Source organism: Sander lucioperca, chromosome 5, assembly GCF_008315115.2.
Source record: "Sander lucioperca isolate FBNREF2018 chromosome 5, SLUC_FBN_1.2, whole genome shotgun sequence".
NCBI classification, from domain to species: Eukaryota; Metazoa; Chordata; class Actinopteri; order Perciformes; family Percidae; genus Sander; species Sander lucioperca.
Window position 1 is genome coordinate 14522623 of NC_050177.1, and position 24673 is coordinate 14547295.

The 24673-nt window shown below is 41.2% G+C and overlaps 1 protein-coding gene and 1 long non-coding RNA gene across 2 annotated transcripts in view; one reads left to right on the forward strand and one right to left on the reverse strand.

Annotated features, from left to right (window-relative positions):
* LOC118495009 lies at window positions 1-24517 on the forward strand. Its single transcript, XR_004897304.1, has 2 exons — window positions 1-311; window positions 24301-24517. It is a non-coding gene; the product is annotated as an uncharacterized LOC118495009 (long non-coding RNA).
* Window positions 1-24673, reverse strand: part of LOC116057155 (zinc finger protein 271-like) — a 191947-nt gene that overhangs the window by 142502 nt on the left and 24772 nt on the right. The window lies entirely within an intron of this gene.

Sequence of the window (24673 nt, forward strand, 5' to 3'; positions counted from 1 at the left end):
CTACATGGTCTACAAACTGCAAAATCTTCATTAAAGTGATGGTTCGGAGTAATTTCACCCTAGGGTCCTTTGCACCATGACCTCGAGCCAAACAACCCCCCAGAAGCTTTTTTCACCTGGGTCGAACATTGGGAGAGTTAGTGTAATCAGCTGAATAGCTTAGCGCAGGGGCTAATGGATCCAGGTTTGTATCTCGTAAGTTACCCCACTAATAATGCCCAAAATGATACCAAACTTCTACACTAGTACAACTAGGTTATGTACTCATAAAACGATGGATTGGAAAGTTTGTAAGTACACCAGAAGTTTATGTAAATAACACTTGCCTGTTGGCTTCTGCTCTCTGCTGTTGCTACTAAGGCATGGATACCCGACCCTGGGCCGGGTTCGGACAGATATTTAGAAATGATGGTCGGGTTCGGGCCGGGCTCGGTCACATCAGCGTGATAAGGCATTTGTTGGTGGTGCTGCGGCTCCTTTAAGAGAGCTCAGTGTGTGTGTAAAGTGGGCAGAAGAGAGATAGAGAAAAGAGGAAGCAGACGTGTAGATGCGACCGGAGCAGAGTTGGTGGAATAAGTTGAAGTTTTGTACACAGTGTGTGCGGTGTCCGAGATAAACCCCAGACTGAAAATCAAGTTCATTCATCTGCTCACCAGAAACGGGATTTTAACCCCGACGTTATATAACATCGGCCCTGGAGGTAACGAGTCTCCCCTGGTTTTCTGATCACGGTCGGAATCGAAGCAAGCAGGAAAGGTTAACACATTGAACATTTTAAATTAAACAGCTTATTAACGTGCGCTTGTTCCCCCGTGTGCGCTGATGCGCTCATCTGTCGACATTTCCGAATGCCTTCCAGTTGCTTAATAAAAGCTTTCCACACAAACAAACGTACATGTGTCATTAGTATGAGAAAAAAAACAACGAGATTTTAACTGTGTCGGGCTCGGGTCCTACCACAGTAAGACAACTGCTTAGGGACGTCTACAAATTACAACACCGAAAAGACATACAACAAAAATATTTATTAATTTAACTTTCTTTTTTTTAAGTAAGTGCTGTAGTATAACTAGCAGGAGACAAGTTACAATTGAGGTAAGTTTGGAAACATGACCTTATTTAATCATTAAATTAATAAATATTTTTGTTGTATCTCTTTTTTTCCGGTGTTGTAATTTGTAGACGTCCCTAAGCAGTTGTCTTACTGCGGCCTAGTCTCTCCTCCTCAGCCTGACTCGACCTAGTCTCTCCTCCTCATCCTGACTCGACCTAGTCTCTCCTCCTCATCCTGACTCGACCTAGTCTCTCCTCCTCAGTCTGACTCCACCTAGTCTCTCCTCCTCAGCCTGACTCGACCTAGTCTCTCCTCCTCAGCCTGACTTGGCCTTTTAAACATTTTTTAAATTAAATTCACTCAGAGCACTTCAGGAAAAAGGAAACTCAATAAAAAGTGATTTTCGACACTAGATATCAAACCAAAGCTCCTCACTATATCTGATTAAAGAGAAACAGAGCCATACTGACACCAATAAGAATTAACAGCAGAAAGCAGCATCTGAAGGACACACAGCAGGCCTACCATTACATTGGAACTGCACTGCTTTGCAAATAGTAAGAACCTTCTTCATCACAGACCTGATGGTGCAGTACTTGATCCACATGGATCCACTTGCTGTCCCTCTGGCTGTTCCTCTCTCTGTCCCTGTAGGTTTTCTTCCTCCTCACCCTCTTCTTCATCCTCCTCACCCTCTTCGTCATCCTCCTCACCCTCTGGAATCTCCCTCTCTGTGTCAGAGCCCTCCCTTTCATCACATGCCCTCTCTCCAACCTCCCCAGACTCCTCTGGCTCTCCCTCTTCCTGCTCCTCAACACCTTCATTTGTTTCTCTCACTTTTTTGTTTCCTGGGGCTAAAAAGGACGCTATGTCCCTTCATCGTTTCATGATAACTATTAGAAGAAGAACAAACGTAGGGGCATGCATTACATTTCGTTACCTAACCATCCCTCCCTACTTAACACGGACAGATAGCCTGTTGATTACTTTACTCAAATGTCTTTATTATCGCGATGCAGCAGCCAAGACGGATGAAGTTAGGTGTTAACATCACAGCATTGTGTAGACCTAGAAGGAGACTGACATTTGGATATTCACTTCTGCTTTGATGAGATGAGTTTGTTTAGATATGATTAAGTTTCTAAACACATCGAGACCAGACATTTCCAGACTTGATTTCATTCTCAGTGTGAGGAACAAAAGGAACACGGTTATGACAACAACAACAAGTCCCTTAGGAGATGAAATGGTTCAGCTTACCACCAGGAGAACTCGGAGCTCCTCTGCTCTCTCCAAGAGTAGTCGCTGTCTCATTCACCGAGCAGCACCACACGCTGCAGGCTGCAGCCTAGTGCTTGGGTGCGCCGCTCTAATTTACCCGTGTAGAACGTTGCGTCGCACATTAGTTCCGCTTTTGGCGCTCGCGTGTAAAACCATAATACATTCATCATTTTTGATTTGGTCAGCACGGGGGGGGGCCGACATGCCTCCGTGTAGAACCGCCACTGTTAAGGGACTGGGACATTCTACCAGAAACGTACAGTATCTGTCCTGGAATTGTTACAGTGAATAAAACTTGTATAATCCAAAACTGACACATTTCTGTGAGTTGCGCTTTAAAGGAATATGTAATATTAGGTCCTTGGATGTTTTATTCTTAATTAAAAACACTTTTGAAAATTACAAATCCTGAAAAATGGTCTTAGTCTAGATGGAAACAGGGGTCCACCTGATTTGTTTTAACCCTTAATGTGTCTATTTTTAGAATCTACCAGCTACCAAGCTGAAATAATGTCCCAAAGGCTTCATTTTTAACCCTTTGCTGCACCCGACCGGAACCCGAACAATCAAAAAATGATATAAGTGGCATAACATTTGAAGTAAACAACATACAGAGACAAATGAACACATTTTCCCATACAATTCTGACCCCGGGGATTTAATGGGATGGTTATTTTTAACATTTGACAACATATTGACCCTATTTCTGGACAAAAATAGCAAAAAATAGCCAAAGATGTGTAGAGGATCAACTATTTTTTTGTTTTCTCAAGCGCATAGGGTGATTTATTTTCACAACCTGTTATTTCTTTATCATTCAAGTGTCTATTTTAAGATTAAATTGGGTGCCAAGCTGAAATAATGTCCAAAATGCTTTATTTTTAAACCTTTGCACCAAACCCAAAAAATCTAAATATGATATAAAGTGGCATACCTTTTGATGCAAACAACTTACAGAGACAAATGGACACATTTTTCTATACAATTCTGTCCCAGGGAAATTGTTATTTGTTATATTTTACAACATCTTGACCATCTATGGTCAAAAACAGCAAAGAAACTAATTTGACAATGTTTTTATTATACTAATAGCAGCCTGAAATGGGGTTTATTTCAACCTTTTACTGCACCTATCCCCAACCTGAAGAAACTGAAAATAGCTTTACTTTTGAAATAAACAAAACAAAGAAAATTAACTTTAAAAAAAAAAAAAAACTACAGAAAGAAATCCAAAAAGGTCCAAAAAGTTGACTGCCAGTTTTGGAAAGTTGGGGCTTTGCATTTGGCAGTTGGTGGCCGTCGACTGGTACCTGCAGATCACCATCTCCCACTGCTCTCTCTTTTGGAAAAAGTAAGTAAGTATTTAAAACTAGAATTAAGATACATACCTACCTTTGTAGTCATAACTTAAAGTACTTTTTCATCAATGTTTACTATAATCACAGGCTTTCGGGAATCAAATCTGTATTCTTGACTAGCAATGTTGGTAGCTTAGTTGGTAGCTAGCTAAAGTTTTTGTTTTATTTTCAGGCTCAATACTTCATACATACTTACCATGGGGGAAATTAAACATTGTAGCACAGCTGAAGTGCCTCCAAAGAGGATTCGTTCCCTAACATGTATGTTACATGTCTCAACTCTTTCTGAGTATGGTCATTTTACCACGCTCAACGCATGCAAGGGGGGGCCAAGCGAGAAGCTATCATATCTACACAGTATCCGAGATATGAGACTCTGTGAAGCAGCCAGTTCACCATACCGCATGATGGATATTTGTCAACAGATTCCATTAACATTAGAGGACTTGCCTTTGGATACAATTGGCTATCACCAAAACTGCTATAAAAACTTTACAGGGAAAATAGATCGTTTACAAGTGTCAGAGGCTTCTACATCTGGTGAATCATCATCATTGAAAAAGGACTCTCTGCTCCATGTCAAATCTCTGTCAATTCAATCTGAAGGAGCTCCAAGAAAGAATTCCTTCTTGTTTCCTAAATCAGTGTATTTTCTGTGACAAAGCAAAATCCAAGTTCAAGGGCAAAACTGAAGAGCTTACAAAGTTTCAGAGTTGGAAACACAAGGAATCAGCCTGGAAAGTTATTGAACCTAGGGCACAGGAATTAAAGAAAGAGGCTCTTTATCGCAAGGTGCAGGGAAAGGACCTTTTTGTAATGGTAGCTAAGTATCATCCATCATGCAGAAACAACTTCAACACAGAGTACCAAACCCATGAGCGTGGAAGGGAGAGGGCAGAAAGGCAGCAGACAACATTGACAGCCTGCAGGCCCAGAAGATAGCAGCACATAACAAGTCGTATTGTGTGGTAAAGGATTACATTCTTAGGAATGTGATTGAATTCAAAGAGGTTGTCCTGCTAAGATCCATGTGCAACTTGTACATGAAGACATTGGAAAATCAAGGTTTTCCTAATCCTGAATACCGCAGTGAGAAATTGGCAAGACGGTTACAAGGAGACAAAGACATCTCTCATGAACTCACATTCTCCAAGGTGCAACACCGTGGGTGGATTGAGTCGAACCTCATATACAGATCTAGCATTACTGTAGATGAAGCAGTTGGATGTGCGTACAAACATGGAACTGCTGACCAACTTCCAGAAGCAGCACTCAGCCTACATTCTCAATGTCGCCAACAGGAATTAAAGACGGGAAAAGCAATAAGATGAGACAGACATTAGGCAGAAAGGTTGTAACCCTAGTGCTACCAAAGCAGAAGGTAACAGCAGAACCATTAAAAGGTGAAGGAAGTAAGGTCAGTATTGGGATGGGAGTTACTGTTGAGTCATTCTGCAGGAATGAAAACAAGTCAGACATTTAGAAACTTTGGTTTTTGTCATCACACAAGGCTAATTGATTATGAATTATTGATATCAAGTGTAGCAGTCATTAACATCTGTCCTTGTTTTTAGACAGTTGTGATGCTCCACCAGATGTTCCAGCTGCAGTCAGTTAGCTGCACATGTCCAAACTGTGCAGCTTGATGCAGAATCAACAGTAGCAGTTGACAGGCTGTTGTTGTACCTCACATTCCTCCTGTTTAACAACACTGGGCACTTTTCCCCAGGTTGGTGAAAAGACTTGGGTGACCATATTTGGCAGGAGGTTTAGGGCTCCTCTCCTTAAGAAAATGGGACGATTTTAAAAAAGAAAAATGCAATCTGACAGCATTTTGGAGCATTATTATTACCATATCTGTGTCTAAAACAGTTAGTTGTGATGCTCAGATTGATTTTACATTCACTTGGCTTCGGTACTGTCCAAAACTGCTGGAGTCTGTGATGAAGACTGAAGCTGAAAGATTATTGGGGGAGTTGTATCAATCTCAGTAAAGAGAGTCAACTGATGAATGAAATCATGTGATCAAATGAACAAATGATCTCCCTCAAGATGAAACGTATAGATTTTATTAAAAGCATTTAGAAACATTAGACTATATGATGATTGGTTATAGAAACATTTGTTTTCCAAATTAAATACATTACATTTAGCTGACGCTTTTATCCAAAGCGACTTACAATTGCTATATATATGTCAGAGGTTGCACGCCTCTGGAGCAACTATGGGTTAAGTGTCTTGCTCAGGGACACATTGGTTGATGTATTGCAGTGGGAATCGAACCCGGGTCTCCCACACCAAAGGCATGTGTCATATCCACTGCGCCATCACCACCCAACCACCACCCACATATTACAATATGATTTAAAATATAAAGGACATAATAGTAACCAATAACAGTTGATTATTTTTTAGATGTTACATATCATGAAGTGTTTTTAGTCCAACAGTTCAAATGTTGATAATCCCAGAGATGAAATCAGATGAATGTTTTTGTGTTTGAGTCTCAGATCTGCTTCATGATGGTGAACAGACTGAACTTTGATTTCAGCAGCTGATCTTCAGTCAGTGTTTCTGTCCACAGGAGAGACTCTCAGTCCTGCAGAGGACACAGAGACACTGAGGAACCAGGCCAGAGCTTAAACCCAGGATAGAGAGGTTGAGTGAATGTGGTGTTGAAGGTGTAGAGGTGGATCAGTGAGTCAGAGGAGACTGTGTAGAAGGACAGAGAGCCAGCAGGAACGTCCACATACACTGCTACTCTGTTAGAAACAGAGGAGGAGGTGGATGATCTTCTCTTATTGTGCCAGACAGAGTAACTTTGTTCATCAGAGCAGTACAGTCTCCAGGACTGATCATTCCCTCCAAACACACCGTCTTCACTGTCTCCTTTGTGTGATGTATTTTCAGTGGAGTAATCTAAGTGAATTATTTTCTGTATAGCTCCACTCCTAGCCAATCAGATGACTTTGTTGGGGAGTAGAAAAGAAAGGAGGAAGTCAGAGAGGACATGTAGAGCACGTTGGAGGGAGAAACATGCAGTCAGCAGAGGAGAGAAAAACTAACTTTAATGTCCAGCTGACTGATGTTTGGAGACTAATGGACTTTAAAGTTTTGGCACAAGTATCATGTTTGCAGCTAACAGTCGTGTTCAACTCTCAGTTTGGTAACTTGTTATCCCGTAGTTTTAAGTGAAGTTCAGGCAGGTTAGCTGCGTTTTTGTTTTCACTAGCTTTGGAAAAGTGTTAACTGTTAACTGTTAACTGTTGAAGTTTAAGCTAGCACCGCTGTGAGGGACAGTCAGCTGTAAACACCAGCCGCAGCTTTCACCGAGGACCGGGAGAAACCAGGACTTCCCTGGAGGATTAGGACTGCACGATAATAAGAAAATATCTGATAACCTTGTTAAATATCATGATAACGATGTCATTACGAAAAATAAACTCTTTCCTTTCTGTTTCTTAATTCTCAACTGTACAAAAGTAGTGTTTCAGACAGAGGGTGAATCAGGTATATGCAGACAGACAGCATGAGAAAAATAAAGTGTTTTTTTGAACATTAATGGGGCATTCACACCAAAAACAGGCGCTTTCAAGCGCAGTTAAACGCAGCTTAATTTCATGGAGAGAGAGAGAAAGAAAAGAGACAAGTGAGACATAGCGAGTGCTTTCTTGTTGCAGGAAACAGTCAGCGGTTCCAGTTCCAGTCCCGGGCAGTTCAGAGCTTGTGTTTGGTGTTTTAAAACTTTCTTGTGGCAGAGATAGAGGCAGTGATGTTTCCTGTTTTCCTAATATATATCGTACGTAATAGTATATCGACTCAATATCGTTATCGCAATATATCGAAAGTGTCGCAATAAGTATGCAATATTTAGTTTATTGTGTGGAGCGCTGCGTCCGTCCGTTGGCTGTGTGGCTTAGATGTGTTTGATTTAGAGCTTGAAACGCTATAATGATCATGTTTCATTAGCCAGTTACCGTGCCATTTGCACGTTAGTGCATGTCAGCGCACGAGTCCACTACATGACAAACCCTATGGAGCGTACCACATGTCCACTACGTGACAAACCCTATGGAGCGTACCACGTGACGTGTGTGCATATTTCGACAGAGTGACAGTACAGTGAAGAAATAGATAGAGACAACGAAACGAATCAGAGAAGAGAAAGAAAAGTTGTGTCCTGTTCTCTTCATATATTTTATACTGTCCAACCAGTAAAACATGTCCTGTTTTGTAGACATGTTCCTTATTTATTTATTCTTGTTGTACCAGACCAATATGACAGTCAGTTGAAATAAACCTGGTGTTGTAAGAAAACTTGTTTAATTTGTTATGAATCTATAATGTTATATGTTATCTATGCGTTTTCCCGTAACTTTTGTAATTTTACATATCTTTAAAAAGATCAAAATTAATATCGATATCGCAATATTCATTATCGATATCGCAATATCACATTTTGTCAATATCGTGCAACCCTAATGTCTATATAATAACATCCACTGGTAAAGGGAGATTTAGCCAATTCACCATCAATTGCTAAGCACTCTTATACTCTGTTGCTTTGCTGTATAGTTTTCTGTGTTGTGTCTTGTCTTATGTTAAGTTCTGCGTTGTGCTTTGTTTTGTTGTATTCTGTTTCTGTGATGTTTTGTTTTGCTTGTGTTGTCTTCCTTTTTGTTTCTTTGCATTTTAAAAAAGCATTTCAAAAAAAACATTTTAAATTTGCACTGTCCCCTTTCATAAAATAAACTGAACTGAAGCACTCAGCATCCTGTTCAGTAAAACATTAAAATAGTAAATAACCTCATCTAATATGAAACTTCCAGCGACAGGAAGGGGTTAAACTAGTGTAACACACAGCTGAGTTCTCTTAGAGCAAACTTAAAACACACTCACACTTCCTCAGACCAGGTCTCAGTCTCTGCGGTCCACCATGGTCCACCCTGCAGGAAGAAACAAAGACAGAATCAACTTCATACACCAGGGCTGTGGATAATTGCAAAATTTAACCATCATAGTACATCTGGGGGCCCTTTGTTTTATTTGTCGGTCAAATCCGAAGCCATTTAGTGAAGGCGCGGCGGGGACACAGGTAGCGGCAGCCGAGGGCAGCGGGTTTCACTCTGTATGTAGATCACTGTTTTTGCCACTTTTAGATTTAAGCAAACATCATGATCCTTGCAGACCAAAGTTTGGGGGCCCCCTAGTGGCCACGGGGCCCTAAGCAGCCACTTAGTTTGTGTATAGGGAGGGCCGGCTCAGATCATAGTGTGAAATACAGTTTTCAAAGAGACAGAGTGAGACTTCTTAGACTCTACAGCTCTCACTACAGCTTGTTCAAGTCACAGTCAGGGCAATGCTGCTGAAGCTGTCGCGGTGTGGTTACACTTACTCTGAGACAAGCACAACAGCATTCTCTATGCCCTAGTGACAGACTGACAGCCTGGAGGTGGTTTGGGAGGAAAAATTAGATACATATGTTTGGCTTATCTTTCCAAATTAAATTAATTATTTTCTTAGAGAGAAAGTAAGCTACCGAAAAAAGGTACCGTTGGGTACTGGAACCAAATTGCAGCTACCTATATCGGTACAAACGTTGACTAGGAAAAGAAAGTACTTAATTTGAATGTATGTTGCTTAAAGTGATAAGTGAGTTGATTAAATCTTATTTTGTTAATGCCAATTGAATCGTTCCAGACCTCTGACCTTCAATACACCTTTACTCAGATCCTCCATTAAACATGAGTTTAGTACGTGTCTGTCCGTCCATACCTGAGAGTGTCCAGTCTCCAGTTTGGATCGTTAAGTCCATCTGACAGCAGCATCACTTCTGAGTCTCCTGGATGATTGTAGCTCAGGTCCAACACTCTCAGATGGGAGGGGTTGGAGCTCAGAGCTGAGGCCAGAGAAGTACAGCCTTCCTCTGAGATCAGACAGCCTGAGAGACTAAACACACACACACACATGCAAGCGCGTGCACACACACACACACACACACACTCATATGCAAGCGCACACACACACACACACACACACACATACACACACACACACACACAGACACGCACGCACACACACACACACACACACACACACACATATGCAAGCACACACACACATGCATGCATGCGCGCACACACACACACACACACATACACACACACACACGTCATGTTAGACATTCACATTTGTCCACTGTTGTCCCCAACTAAGGATTTACTTAAGAAAAAAGCACGTGGTGGTATACTTTAAACCACCGGTGCTCATGGAAGGGAATTAAGTTAATGGAGTTGGAGGAAGAGTTATGACCAAAAAAGTCATAAAAAACATATCCAGGCACTCAAGGTTGGTTACAAAAAATATAACAATTGTTGTTGTTGAAAATTGTTACTTAGGTCCTAACCGAACACCAACCTGAGAGTTTCCAGTCTGCAGTGTGGACTCTTCAGTCCAGGAGACATCAGCTTCACTCCTGAATCCTGCAGGTCATTGTTACTCAAGTCCAGCTCTCTCAGACTAGATGACTGGGAGCTGAGAACTGAGGACAGAGCTTCACAGCTTCTCTCTGACAGGTTACAAGCACTTAACCTGAAGAGAAATCAGCAATAAAAAAATTAAAACTATTACACAATTTTGTTTACTCTAAATAAAAATGTAATCTTGATAGTTATGTGCACGTACAGAGCTTTGTTGGAGGCTTTGACCACTGGCAGCAGCCTCAGAAGAGCATCCTCTGAAGCAGAGTATTTCTTCAGGTCAAACACGTCCAGATCTTTTTCTGATGACAGTAAGATGAAGACCAAAGCTGACCACTGAGCAGGAGACAATTTATCTGTGGAGAGACTTCCTGAACTCAGGGACTGTTGGATCTCCTCCACTAGAGAACAATCATTCAGTTCATTCAGACAGTGGAAAAGATTGATGCTTCTCTCTGCAGACATCCTCACTGATCTTCGTCTTGATGTACTCGACTGTTTTCTGATTGGTCTGTGAGCTACTTACTGTCTGTGTCATCAGACCTTGTAGGAGAGTCTGATTGGTCTCTAGTGAAAGACCCAGGAGGAAGCGGACAAACAAGTCCAGGTGTCCATTTGGACTCTGTAAGGCCTTGTCCACAGCACTCTGGTAGATCTGTGAAGATCCATCTTCTCTGGTTTCAGTCTTCTGGGATGTTGATTGTTCTTCTGACAGCAGATTGACTCCAGAGTTGATGAATGTCAGATGGACATGAAGAGCAGCCAGGAACTCCTGAACACTCAGATGGACGAAGCAGAACACCTTGTCCTGGTACAGTCCACTCTCTTCTTTAAAGATCTGTGTGAACACTCCTGAGTACACTGAGGCTTCTCTGATATCGATGCCACACTCTGTCAGGTCTGATTCATAGAAGATCAGGTTGCCTTTCTGCAGCTGCTCAAAAGCCAGTTTTCCCAGAGACTCAATCATCTTCCTGGTCTCTGGACTCCAGTGTTGATCTATCTCAGATTTTCCATGATATTTGACGTTCTTCAGTTTGGACTGAACCACCAGGAAGTGGATGTACATCTCAGTCAGGGTTTTGGGCAGCTCTCCTCCCCTTCTGGTCTTCAACACCTTCTCCAGAACTGTAGCAGTGATCCAGCAGAAGACTGGGATGTGGCACATGATGTGGAGACTTTGAGATTTCCTAATGTAGGAGTAGATTTGGCTGGCCTGATCCTCATCTGTGAATCTCTTACTGAAGTACTCCTCCTTCTGTGGGTCAGTGAACCCTCTAATCTCTGTCACCATGTCAACAAACTCAGGAGGGATCTGATTGGCTGCTGCAGGTCGTGTGGTTATCCAGAGGCGAGCAGAGGGAAGCAGTTTCCCCCTGATGAGGTTTGTCAGCAGCACACCCACTGAGGTGGACTCTGTAACATCAGTCAGGATCTCAGTGTTGTGGAAGTCCAGAGGAAGTCGACACTCATCCAGACCGTCAAAGATGAACACAACCTGCTCTTCAAACCTGCAGATTCCTGCTTCTTTGGTGTCACTGAAGAAGTGATCAACAAGTTCCACCAAGCTGTACCTTTTCTCTTTCAGCACATTCAGATCTCTGAAAGTGAATGGAAATGTGAACTGGATGTCCTGGTTGGCTTTGCCTTCAGCCCAGTCCAGAGTGAACTTCTGTGTTAAGACTGTTTTCCCGATGCCAGCCACTCCCTTTGTCATCACGGTTCTGATTGGTTCATCTCTTCCAGGTGGGGCTTTAAAGATGTCTTCACATCTGATTGTTGTTTCTGGTCTGTTTGGTTTCCTGGATGCTATTTCAATCTGTCTGACCTCATGTTCTTCATTGACCTTTAAAGTCCCTTCATCGGTGAGGTAGATCTCTGTGAACATCTTATTCAGAACAGTTGGGTTTCCTGCTTTAGCAATCCCCTCAAACACACACTGGAACTTCTTCTCCAGGTTGGACTTGAATTTGGGGCGGCATACTGCAGCACGAGTTCCTGAATTAACAAACAATCACATAATCTAAACATTTAAGGCTGTATCAGTATCAGTAAGAAAAAAGCCTTGGATCTGATGCAGATGTGTGCAGTATAGTATATATATAGTTTTTCCCATTTTGACTTAATTTCCTCTTTCCATCATGTTAAATCTTAAATCAACACTGTTCTGCAGACAGTCAGCCAGCTCCTCCTGCTCCATTCTCCTCAGGAAGTGCAGTGTAATCTTCAGAAATGCGTCTCTGCTGCTCTTACTCTGCTCTTCATCCTTAACGTCCAACACATCCTCAGCCTTCTTCTGACTCTCTAAGAATTCTGGGTAATCTGGATTCAGAACCTTCTGGATCTTCTTCAGCTCGTTCTTCACAAAGGTGACGATGTTCTCCTCCAGCAGCTGAAACAGAACGATAAACTGAATATTTAATGTAAAGAACTAGGGGTGTGATGTGACACTCAGCTCACAAGACGAGACATGAAATTGGGTTCACAAGAACGAGACGAGATTTTAACACTACTTTGAAGAAAACCTAAATGATGAAATATGACTTTTATTCAAATCGAAAGTCACGAAATGAAAAATGAGCACCGTGAAAGGTTTTGCCACAAACTCAAATAGCTTCTCCCCTGTATAACTAACCTCTTCAGACCTAATAATTCAATTCAATTTGATTTATAGTATCAAATCATAAAGAGTTATCACAAGACACTTTACAGATAGAAGACCAAACAATTCCAATAATTCCCCCAAGAGCAAGCATTTAGTGTAACAGTGGCGAGGAAAAACTTCCAGCCTGTCAGTCTGTCACAAGGGCATATGAACGCTTTTGTCTTGTGCCTGTCAGTCAGTCACCAACTTCCAAATGTCTCAGAAGTTAAACATTAATTGCACAGCGATCTCGCTATTATATTATATTATATTATATTGCAGCAAACGCTGTCTGCATGAAGTTTTGAAGCTGTAACCACACTTGTGTCCCCTTTACCGGCATTGCCGTGACTCACTGTGACTTTAACAAACTGCAGAGGCAGCGTAACTCTCACTCTGTCTGCACCACACCTGAGTGTGTGTGTGTGTATGTGTGTGTGTGTGTGTGTGTCCGAGCTTAAGCCCCACTCTCTGTGAAAGACGCTCTAAGGTACAGAAATTTGGCACCGATTGAGTTAAAGTGAATTGGTCCTCGGTAGTACCAACATAATTCTGCACTTGTGTACTGATATCATGAGACAACTGTTAACCTCAACTAGAAATATCGTAACGTTTTAATCTTGCGCACACCTCTATAAAGACCACAACATATGATTCATCAGGCTGAAGGTATGCTGGTCTGAACAGAGTAGCATGGAGACTGTTGGGATCTGTGTGGTAGTTTAGCATTTAATCTGTGGTTAATAGTGAAACCTGTATTTGTACATGTACACACCATAAATATGGAGTCCAGGTCTGTTTGATGCAGCTGGGCAGACTGACCATCGAGGCCATCTGAAAACTTCAGCTGAATTCTGTGGAGAAAACATAAAGTTTACTGACATTCAATTACTCAAATCTGCACACAGCTTACAAAAGGTGTTCCGATATGGTATCAGATATGTATTCAATTAGAATGTCATCGGCTGCTCATCTATCAGATTTTATTGGACTCATGATCAAACTCAAAACTTTACTGCTTCTTCCTTCTCAGCCAACAAGTACAAAAATCAATTATAACTTCTGGTTTCAGTTGCTTTTTATGGAGTCCCCAAAGGGTCACTGTGAGATTTTTAAATCTGATTTGTAAATCAATGACTGTCCCACCGCTGGTGACACATGGCTCTCTACCGTGCGTCAGTAAATTAGCTGTTATTAATTAAAATATCAGTATCTTGCTGGATGTTATGGACCTGGTATCACTATGTAGCAGATCAAAACCACATGTGGCATCGCCAAACCTCGACTATGAGGCTCTGAGAGAGTCAGATAGTAACAAAGTTCACTTTTAAATTCTTACCTTTCATCAGCAGCTTGTCCATCTTTAAAGGTAATAGGATGACCCATAGACCGGTCACTCTTCATGGACACACAGCTGGGTCCAGGTTCTGGTTTCTGCTGCTGCATCCTGATACAAACAAAGACAGTTAATGAGTAAATGTTCATCAAAATGTAATCTGATGAAAGATACCGTCTCATCTCAGTTCATAATCACTCGTTGGCTCTTTTCTGACTGATACAGTTAGTAGTTGAATATTCATATACATATACTGTATATTCAGTGTGAATCATGATGGTGGAGTGATGTAAGTAAGTAAGTAAGTAATTTATTTGATATAGCACCTTTCACAGACAGAGTCACAAAGTGCTTCACACAAATAACATTTGATTAAAATACAATAGAATCCAGAACAGAAAATAAACAAGCAACATAAATGCAATTCCAATGAGGATTAAAAGAATAAAATCCTAAATTTACAAACATTACACAAACGCCAGTTGAAACAAGAATGTTTTCAGTTGCTTTCTAAAAGCGTCAACCGAGACTGCAGAACGTAAGTTAACAGGAAGGGCGTTCCACAAGGTCGGAGCTACCACTTCAAAGGAACGATCACCTTTAGTCTTTAAACGAGTGCGTGGGACAACCAGTAGTCCCTGGTTAGAAGATCTGAGTGACCTGTTAGTGATGTACGGATGGAGCAGGTCAGAGATATAAACAGGCGCCTGTCCATGCAGTGCTTTATATGTAAGAACTAGAACCTTAAATTGTATCCTAAACTTTATTGGAAGCCAATGTAACATGGATAACACAGGAGTGATGTGTGACATGCTGGTGGACCTGGTCAACAGCCTAGCTGCAGAATTCTGCACTAGTTGCAGACGGTCCTGGGATGACTTGCTAAGACAAGTGAAAATGGAGTTGCAGTAATCAAGCCGTGATGAAACAAAACCATGAATGATCATCTCAAGTTCACCTTGCGAAACCACGGTCCTAAGTTTAGCAATGTTTCCCAGTTGAAAGAAACATGTACGGGTCAGTGACCTGATATGTTGATCAAGAAACATATTCATGTGAGTGCTGAGCTCTAACATGGAGAAGAGTCCATCATCATCTCACCTCTGAGCTTTGGTCTGGCTGTCATGGTCCCCACACAGAGTGGTTTTAGAGGGAGGGGCTCCCTCCTCTCTGTCCTCACACTGACTCATAGCAGAGTCCTCACCTGCTGGGAGACATGACCTCTGTTACTATAACAAGCTTTTCATCACAGGACACATTAGTCTCTCATTCCTCTCTAACATGTCACAAATACTGTAGAAAACAGTGACTCAGCTCTTTCCATCAGACACACTGAGCAGGTCCATCGAAGGACTCAGAGTCTCTGGGACAGTTGACACATGGACTGTGTAAACAGCTTTCAGTCAAACCAAGTCTGTCTCAGTGTTGGAAGATGGCTGTGTGTTAGTTACATTAAATGTATCACCAAGTGTCCGACCAGTTCTGACACACATTGCATTTTTCACTGATGACAGACACACCCTCTCTTACACACACAAACACATCTACATGTCCTTCCTGACACTCAAATAGTCTTTGACTGCACAGATCTGATGTTGATCTGAAGATTGATGATCTCAACTCCACGCCAACCTAGACGCTGCATTATCAATGTTATACCTTATGGCTGCAACGTATGCTTAAGTTTCAAAGAATCTCAACTCATGGCTTCCCTCGCCATCTTCAACTCTTGTGTGGTGTAACACCTGCGTAGTTACATTGCCAGCTTCCTCATTCTCACTCTCTCACGCACACCCCTGCGTGTTCACACACACACACGCACACGCACGCACGCACGCACGCACGCACGCACGCACACACACACACACACACACACACACACACACACACACACACACACACACACACACACACACACACACACACACTTTACTGCACTCAGTCATTTTACTTTGATACTTTGTACATTTAGCTGATAATATTTTTCTCCTTTTACCAAAGAAAGAATTTCAAAGCCAAACTTTAACTTGTGTGGATTGATACTTTTACCGCAGTACAGAATGTTGTCACGGTAATTCTATAATGCAGTAAAAGTACAAACAACTCAAATGTACCACGGCCAAGTTGACCAAAGCTGTCCGACCAGTTTTGACCCTCCCTGTTTTTCACTGATGTGAGCTCAGAGAACATTCTGCTGTTGTTTTGACCTGAGAACTACCAACAGCAATACATGCTAATCATTTTCAAACCACTCTCCTTTAACTCAGATGGACACTCATTAGAATCATAGTCTATCTATAAAGATCTGAAGAACAACCCAGAAAGAAACATTTCTTCTGTCCAGTCAAACAGATTGAATCAAAGTGATTGTGTTCATCAAACATTTCCAGATTCCTCTGGTCAGATTCTCACCTGCTGAAGTCTCTTCAGGTCACTTTACAGACACTTTCCTCCTTCATGTGTCGAGGAAACACTGGGAGAGAACAAGCTGCTCATTGTCCTTCGTCAGTCCTGGTGTCGATTTTCATTTACAGATAACTTTAGAGTGACGTCAGAACCAGTCCAACCTGTTCACAAACCCAGTCAGAGTCAGAGAAGTCCCCCATCAGATGATGGAGTTCTACTATCTGTCCACTAGATGGAGCTAACTGACCATCTAATGAGCTAAAGATCAGGAACTGGTACAGCAGCAGGTATCTCTCCAAGTGGCCTCCATGTCACATATTACTTTGATACTTTAAGTACATTTAGCTGTTAATATTTACTACCATAATACTTTTTTTACACTGCTTGTTTGTGTCCAACATTTCCCTTTACATGTACCTCTCCCTCACTCTTGGGTGAGAAGAAAATCTCCAAATTAAAACAATAAAATCATCTTTCTCCTGACTGCAGCTTGCAAATCAACACAGTAAAAGGTGCGGCGTTAAAAATGAATTTAAATAACTACTCACATTTTTATAAATATCACAGATTCATGCCCCCCAGGTATTGATCCTAATGGCACTTTACAAGTGAATGAATCTGAAAATGTTTTCTGCAGGGTAACATGTAGTACTAGTACTATTCCAGTTATAATCAACAATAGACCATACAAAGTGGTGAATCCCCTAAGTAATAAGAAGTTGACTGCAAACATAGTCAATTTAGCATCCAGTTTACGTCAGCCACAGGTAAACAAAAAAGGGGCAATACTTAACAACCTAATTGGAATTACAACTACCACTGCAATGATAGAACAGGATAGGAAAATTAGATGTGGTCTACTAAATATCAGATCTCTGTCTTCTAAAGCAATACTAGTAAACGAATTGATATCCGATAATCAAATTGATCTATTCTGTCTAACTGAAACCTGGCTGGGCCATGAAGATTATGTCAGTCTAAATGAAGCCACTCCTGCCACTCATATTAATACTCAAATTCCTAGAGGCTCAGGCCGAGGAGGGGGACTTGCAGCCATATTTGACTCAAACCTGTTAATTAATCCTAAACCTAAACTAAATTATAACTCTTTTGAAAATCTCGTTCTTAACCTTCAGCATCCAACATGGAAAACAGTACAGCCAATTATATTTGTTGTTGTCTACCGAGCACCAGGTCCATATTCTGAATTTTTATCGGAATTCTCAGAGTTTTTATCATGTGTAGTCCTAAAATCAGACAAAGTACTTATTGTAGGTGATTTTAATATCCATGTGGACGTTGACAGCAATAGCCTTAGTACTGCTTTCAACTCACTACTAGATTCAATTGGTTTCAGTCAGAGTGTGCACGAGGCCACGCACTGTTTTAACCACACCCTTGACCTTGTGCTGGCATATGGCATCAAAATTGAAGACGTAATAGTATTCCCGCAAAATCCTTTATTATCAGACCACTTCTTAATAACTTTCGAATTCTTACTACCCGATTATACGAAATTAGATAAAAGCTTCTACGCTAGAAGCCTATCTGACAGTGCTATAGCTAAATTTAAGGAAGATATTCCAACAGCACTAAACTCATTACCGTGCCGTAATATAACAGAGGATCTTTATGTAAACTTTAGTCCCTCTCAAATTGATAATTTCGTAGACGGTGCTACGGCCTGCCTACGGACGACTTTAGACTCTGTTGCTCCCCTTAAAAAGAAGACGAAGAAGCAAAGGAAACTAGCACCTTGGTATAACTCCCAAACTCGTAAATTAAAGCAAATCTCGCGCAAACTTGAAAGTAAATGGCGTTCCACCAAACTGGAAGAATCTCGTTTAGACTGGCAAGACAGTCTGAAAACCTATAGGAAGACCCTAAGAAAGGCCAGATCAGACTATTATTCATCACTAATAGAAGAAAATAAGAACAACCCAAGGTTTCTTTTCAGCACTGTAGCCAGGCTGACAGATAGCCACAGCTCTATTGAGCCATCTATTCCTATAGCTCTGAGTAGTGACGACTTCATGAGTTTCTTTAACGATAAAATTATAACAATTAGAGATACTATTCATCACCTCTTTCCCCCAACCTCTAATGGGTCACCTTTAACTGACAGACTGCTAGAAAGAATGACTAGACCTGACATATACTTAGATTGCTTTTATCCTATAAACCCTCAACAATTAATGCTAAAGGTCTCTTCAGCTAAGCCATCTACCTGTCTCTTGGACCCCATCCCAACGAGGCTACTTAAAGAAGCGTTACCCGTGGTTAACACTTCATTGCTAGATATGATAAATATGTCTTTATTGACAGGTTATGTACCACAGTCATTTAAAGTAGCTGTGATAAAACCTCTACTGAAAAAACCCACCCTCGATCCTGAGGTCTTAGCCAACTATAGACCTATATCTAACCTTCCCTTTCTCTCCAAGATCCTTGAGAAAGTAGTCGCTAATCAGTTATGTGATTTTCTACATAGCAATAGCTTATTTGAGGACTTTCAGTCAGGATTCAGAAAGCATCATAGCACAGAGACGGCACTGGTGAAAATCACTAACGATCTTCTAACTGCATCAGACAAAGGACTTGTCTCCGTACTTGTCTTATTAGATCTTAGTGCTGCATTCGATACTATTGACCATACCATCCTCTTACAGAGACTGGAACATTTAGTTGGCATTAAAGGAATCGCACTAAACTGGTTTAAGTCCTACTTCTCTGATCGATCGCAATTTGTTAATGTTAACAATAAACCCTCCAATTACGCTAAAATTAACCATGGCGTTCCTCAAGGCTCACTGCTTGGACCAATTCTATTCTCCTTATATATGCTTCCTCTAGGCAATATTATTAGGAAACACTCAATTAACTTTCACTGTTATGCGGATGACACCCAATTATATCTGTCAATCAAGCCAGACGAAACCAGCCAGCTAGCTAAACTTCAAGCTTGCATTAAAGATATAAAATCATGGATGGCCTACAATTTCCTGATGTTAAACTCAAACAAAACCGAAGTTATTGTGCTGGGCTCCAAACCCCTACGAACCTCATTAGCCGAAGATATAATTACTCTGGATGGCATTGCCCTGGCCTCCAGTACTACTGTCAGAAATCTAGGAGTTATTTTTGATCAGGATCTATCCTTTAACGCCCATCTAAAACACACCTCTAGAACAGCCTTTTTTCACCTTCGTAACATTGCTAAAATTAGGAACATCCTATCTCAAAACGATGCAGAAAAACTAGTCCATGCATTCGTTACTTCCAGGCTGGACTACTGTAATTCCTTATTATCAGGATGCTCAAATAAGTCCGTTAGGACTCTCCAGCTGATCCAGAATGCTGCAGCGCGTGTTCTGACAAGAACTAAGAAAAGAGATCATATTTCTCCTGTATTAGCTTCTCTCCATTGGCTTCCTGTAAAATCCAGGATTGAATTTAAAATCCTTCTTCTGACCTATAAAGCTCTAAATGGTCAAGCTCCTTCATATCTTGAGGACCTCTTAGTACCTTATTGTCCCACTAGAGCACTACGCTCCCAGAATGCAGAGTTACTTGTGGTTCCTAGAGTCTCTAAAAGTAGAATGGGAGGCAGAGCCTTCAGCTATCAGGCTCCTCTCCTATGGAACCAGCTCCCAATCTGGGTTCGGGGGGCAGACACCGTCGCTACATTTAAGACTAAACTGAAAACTCTCCTCTTTGATAAAGCTTATAGTTAGGGAGTGAGGAGTTGCAGTGAACGCCTAGACCGGCGGGGCAGGGTGTATAGCTGCAGACACAGCACCCCTGCTTTTCTCTGCTTCTCTTTACAGTCATCAGATTTACCTATCGTATAATCAATAATATAGTGCCTCTCCTAGTTATGCTGTTATAATTCTAGACTGCCGAGGAAGTTCCTTCTTATGACACGCTCTTTTCTTTTGTTTCCTTTTATGCACATCCTGTCTCAGAAGTGCTTGTTACTCACCTAGCTCTGGGGAGTTTACTCCCCAGAGTCCTTATGTTTCTTCTTCGCCCAGAACATCGCCTCGGATTAGGGCGACACCAAGACCTGGGTCTTGGGTGCAGCTGTGGCTGTGGACCTGCTACACCCTGCTACGCTCTGCGATTCCCTGCAATGCCCGGCTACGTCCTGCTGCGTCCACCGCGTCCACCCATGCTCTGCTGTGCCACGCTACATCCTGTACCGTCATAACCCCAACCGTCAGACACCGCCCACCAAGAGTCTGGGTCTGCCGAGGTTTCTTCCTAAAAGGGAGTTTTTCCTCGCCACTGTCGCAATAGCCACTGCTAATGCTTGCTCTTGGGGGAACTATTGGAATTGTTGGGGCTTTATAGAGTGTGGTCTAGACCTACTCTATCTGTAAAGTGTCTCGAGATAACTCTTGTTATGATTTGATACTATAAATAAAATTGAATTGAATTGAATTGAATTTTTCGACGGGTCCGACCTGTGTGACCTCATGTTGCAGTGGATTGTGGGATACGCTTCATGCTGGAAGCTGCACTTTATATTCTAGCTGGAAGGAAATAAAAGGGGGATGCGTGGGATTGCCCCCTTTCTGGTCTACATGTCCCTGCCTCTGCTGAATTATTTTTTAGAATATAATTTATAAAATTTTATACTTTTTAATCCTCAATTCAGACTACAAAGTAAAATGAAATTAGATTTTATAATAATATTAATCCTTACAGTTTTTGGGTCAAAGATTCTAGACAGAGAGAGACAGACATTAGGCAGAAAGGTTGTAACCCTAGTGCTACCAAAGCAGAAGGTAATAGCAGAACCATTAAAAGGTGAAGGAAGTAAGGTCAGTATTGGGATGGGAGTTATTGTTGAGGAGTCATTCTGCAGGAATGAAAACAAGTCAGACATTTAGAAACTTTGGTTTTTGTCATCACACAAGGCTAATTGATTATGAATTATTGATATAATCAAGTGTAGCAGTCATTAACATCTGTCCTTGTTTTTAGACAGCTGTGATGCTCCACCAGATGTTCCAGCTGCAGTCAGTTAGCTGCACATGTCCAAACTGTGCAGCTTGATGCAGAATCAACAGTAGCAGTTGACAGGCTGTTGTTGTACCTCACATTCCTCCTGTTTAACAACACTGGGCACTTTTCCCCAGGTTGGTGAAAAGACTTGGGTGACCATATTTGGCAGGAGGTTTAGGGCTCCTCCCCTTAAGAAAATGGGACGATTTAAAAAAAGAAAATGCAATTTTACAGGATTTTGGAGCATTATTATTACCATATCTGTGTCTAAAACAGTTAGTTGTGATGCTCAGATTGATTTTACATTCACTTGGCTTCGGTACTGTCCAAAACTGCTGGAGTCTGTGATGAAGACTGAAGCTAAAAGTTCAGATATAATATTCACAAAGTCAACATTAATTAAAGTGGTTGTACTCCCAGTTTGTGTGTTGGTTGGCTGTCCCAGCTGATTTCTGCTGATTGGAAACATCTCCAACTTTCCATCCGACAACTGAAGAAGGAAAGTGAACCGACAGCAGCACCTGTCCGTCCATCAGTCACCTGGAGCGGGAGGGAGGGACACGCGCTTCTGCTGTTCTGACAAAAAGTGATCACAGCCCCTACCTTTACACTGAAAGGTTGTTTCTGACTCAAAAATACTGGATTTCAATTATATCTGACAGATTATAGCCCACAAGAACTTAACCAGTTTAAATACATTCTTTAAGAAGCAATACATCCATAAAATGCACGTTTCCACTTGCCAAAAAGTGATCGTAGCTCCTAGCTTGTGTTTGAACGGTTGTTTCTGAAGAGAAGATGAGAGAGAGCAAACAAGACACATGTTCATGTCTTAATCATCACAATAATCGGCCTCAGGTTGAGCAGAATAAAAGTGAAATAAAATGTGACAAAACTAAAGATTAAAGTCAAAGTAGCAATAGGCTACCACAGTGTAGAAATACTCTGTTACAAGTAAAGATTTTATAGATTTTATTATTAAAAGCATTTAGAAACATTAGACTATATGATGATTGTTTATAGAACCATTTGTTTTCCAAATTTTAAATATATTACAATATGATTCAAAATATAAAAGGACATAATAGTAACCAATAACAGTTGATTTTTAGATGTTACATATCATGAAGTGCTTATAGTAAAACAGTTCAAATGTTGATAATCCCAGAGATGAAATCAGATGAATGTTTTTGTGTTTGAGTCTCAGATCTGCTTCACAGTGCAGAGTGTGTGTGATGGTGAACAGACTGAACTTTGATTTCAGCAGCTGATCTTCAGTCAGTGTTTCTGTCCACAGGAGAGACTCTCAGTCCTGCAGAGGACACAGAGACAATGAGGAACCAGCAGGCCAGACAGCAAACCCAGGATAAAGAGGTTGAGTGAATGTGGTGTTGAAGGTGTGGACGTGGATCAGTGAGTCAGAGGAGACTGTGTAGAAGGACAGAGAGCCAGCAGGAACGTCCACATATACTGCTACTCTGTTAGAGACAGAGGAGGTGGTGATGGATGTTTCTCTCTTATTGTGCCTGACAGAGTAACGACCATCATCAGAGCAGAACAGTCTCCAGGACTGATCATTCCCTCCAAACAAACAGTCATCACTGTTTCCTCTCCTTCTGATTCCTCTGTAACTCACTGATATATCAACCCCTCCTCTCCTCTCGACCTCCCAGTAACAGCGACCAGTCAGACCATTTCTACACAGCAGCTGAGCCCAGAAGTCAAATCTGTCTGGATGATCAGGATATGACTGATGCTCTCCCACACATGTCACCTTCCTGTTGTTGTCAGACAGTTTGAGGTATCCGTGTGCTGTGTTTGTGTCCATTTCCAGTTCACAGACATCTGATGGAGAGAACAAGACACAATACAGCTGCAGGTTATCATCTGATGATTTATTAACAACTTCACTGACAATAACTGAAAGAAAATCATTCAAACGTTCATTTCATATTCAGCTGTGAGTGATGTTTAACAATCCAGTTCTAACAACATGAACAGTTAGTGAACATGAGAGTCAACATGTCAACAATGTTCAGCTTCTTGTCCTCGTGTTGACCCGATGATGACAGCTGATGATCCAAATCTAGAAACATGAACTGAATAAAGTCTCACTAATAAAACTGTCACATCTTCTTCTATTGCAGCACAAAGCAGCTCTGAACCATCTGCTTTCTAAAACTGCTATTAGCTGATGTTCACTTTATAGAAATACCAGTTTATGTATGAAAAATGAGTATTTATGGTATGTTTGCATCTGTGTCGTATATCTGATACCAGGTCTCCATCAGGGAGGAACTGGAAGATAAATCTACCTCAACTCACTTTATTCACCTTTTAAACATCTTTGTGACATTAATTATGCCGTGTTGTGTTTATGAACTGTGAGTTTTTTTCAATGCTTATTTATTGAAAACATCCAGAGAAGAAAACTGAAGGCTACTTGAACACAACAACTTATGTGTGAATAAAAAATAAAGAAACAAAGTTAGCTTTCTGTTGGCTCGACTGTTGATTCATGTATTTATGTATTTATTAGTTCTGTTGGATCAACGTGTTCAGTTTGTTGAGTTTGTTGATTTTAAATTAGTTCATTAAATCCTAACATCTTTCCAGCCACAAAAACAGAAACTTATCTCATAAGAGAAATTTATCTTCGTACTTCAGGCAAGAAAATCTAAAAATCACAAATACTGTTAAATAAATATAAATAAAGTCTTTATTTTATACAGTTAAAGGAATACGCCACCATTTGTTGAAAAAGGGTTATTCACCATCTCCTCTATATTTATATAGGTGGGTAAATGCATTTTTGTCTCAGTGCATGCATTGTCTTAGTCCGGCAGCCCCGCCGCTAGCTTAGCTTAGCATAGTGAATGGAATCCAATGTTGCCGTTAGCATGTTGTGAGTAAAAGTGACCCAACAACAACAAAAACAAAACCTAATTACCTCTTGTGGCCTGCGTATTCACAACGAGTACAAATAGCAATGCAGATTAAGACTAGATGATTTCCTAGGTTGATATTGATTTGGGACTATATTGGGTGGAAGCACAGCCGAAGCACTGCTACTCGGGCACAGAGATATCACGCAGCACCTGGAAA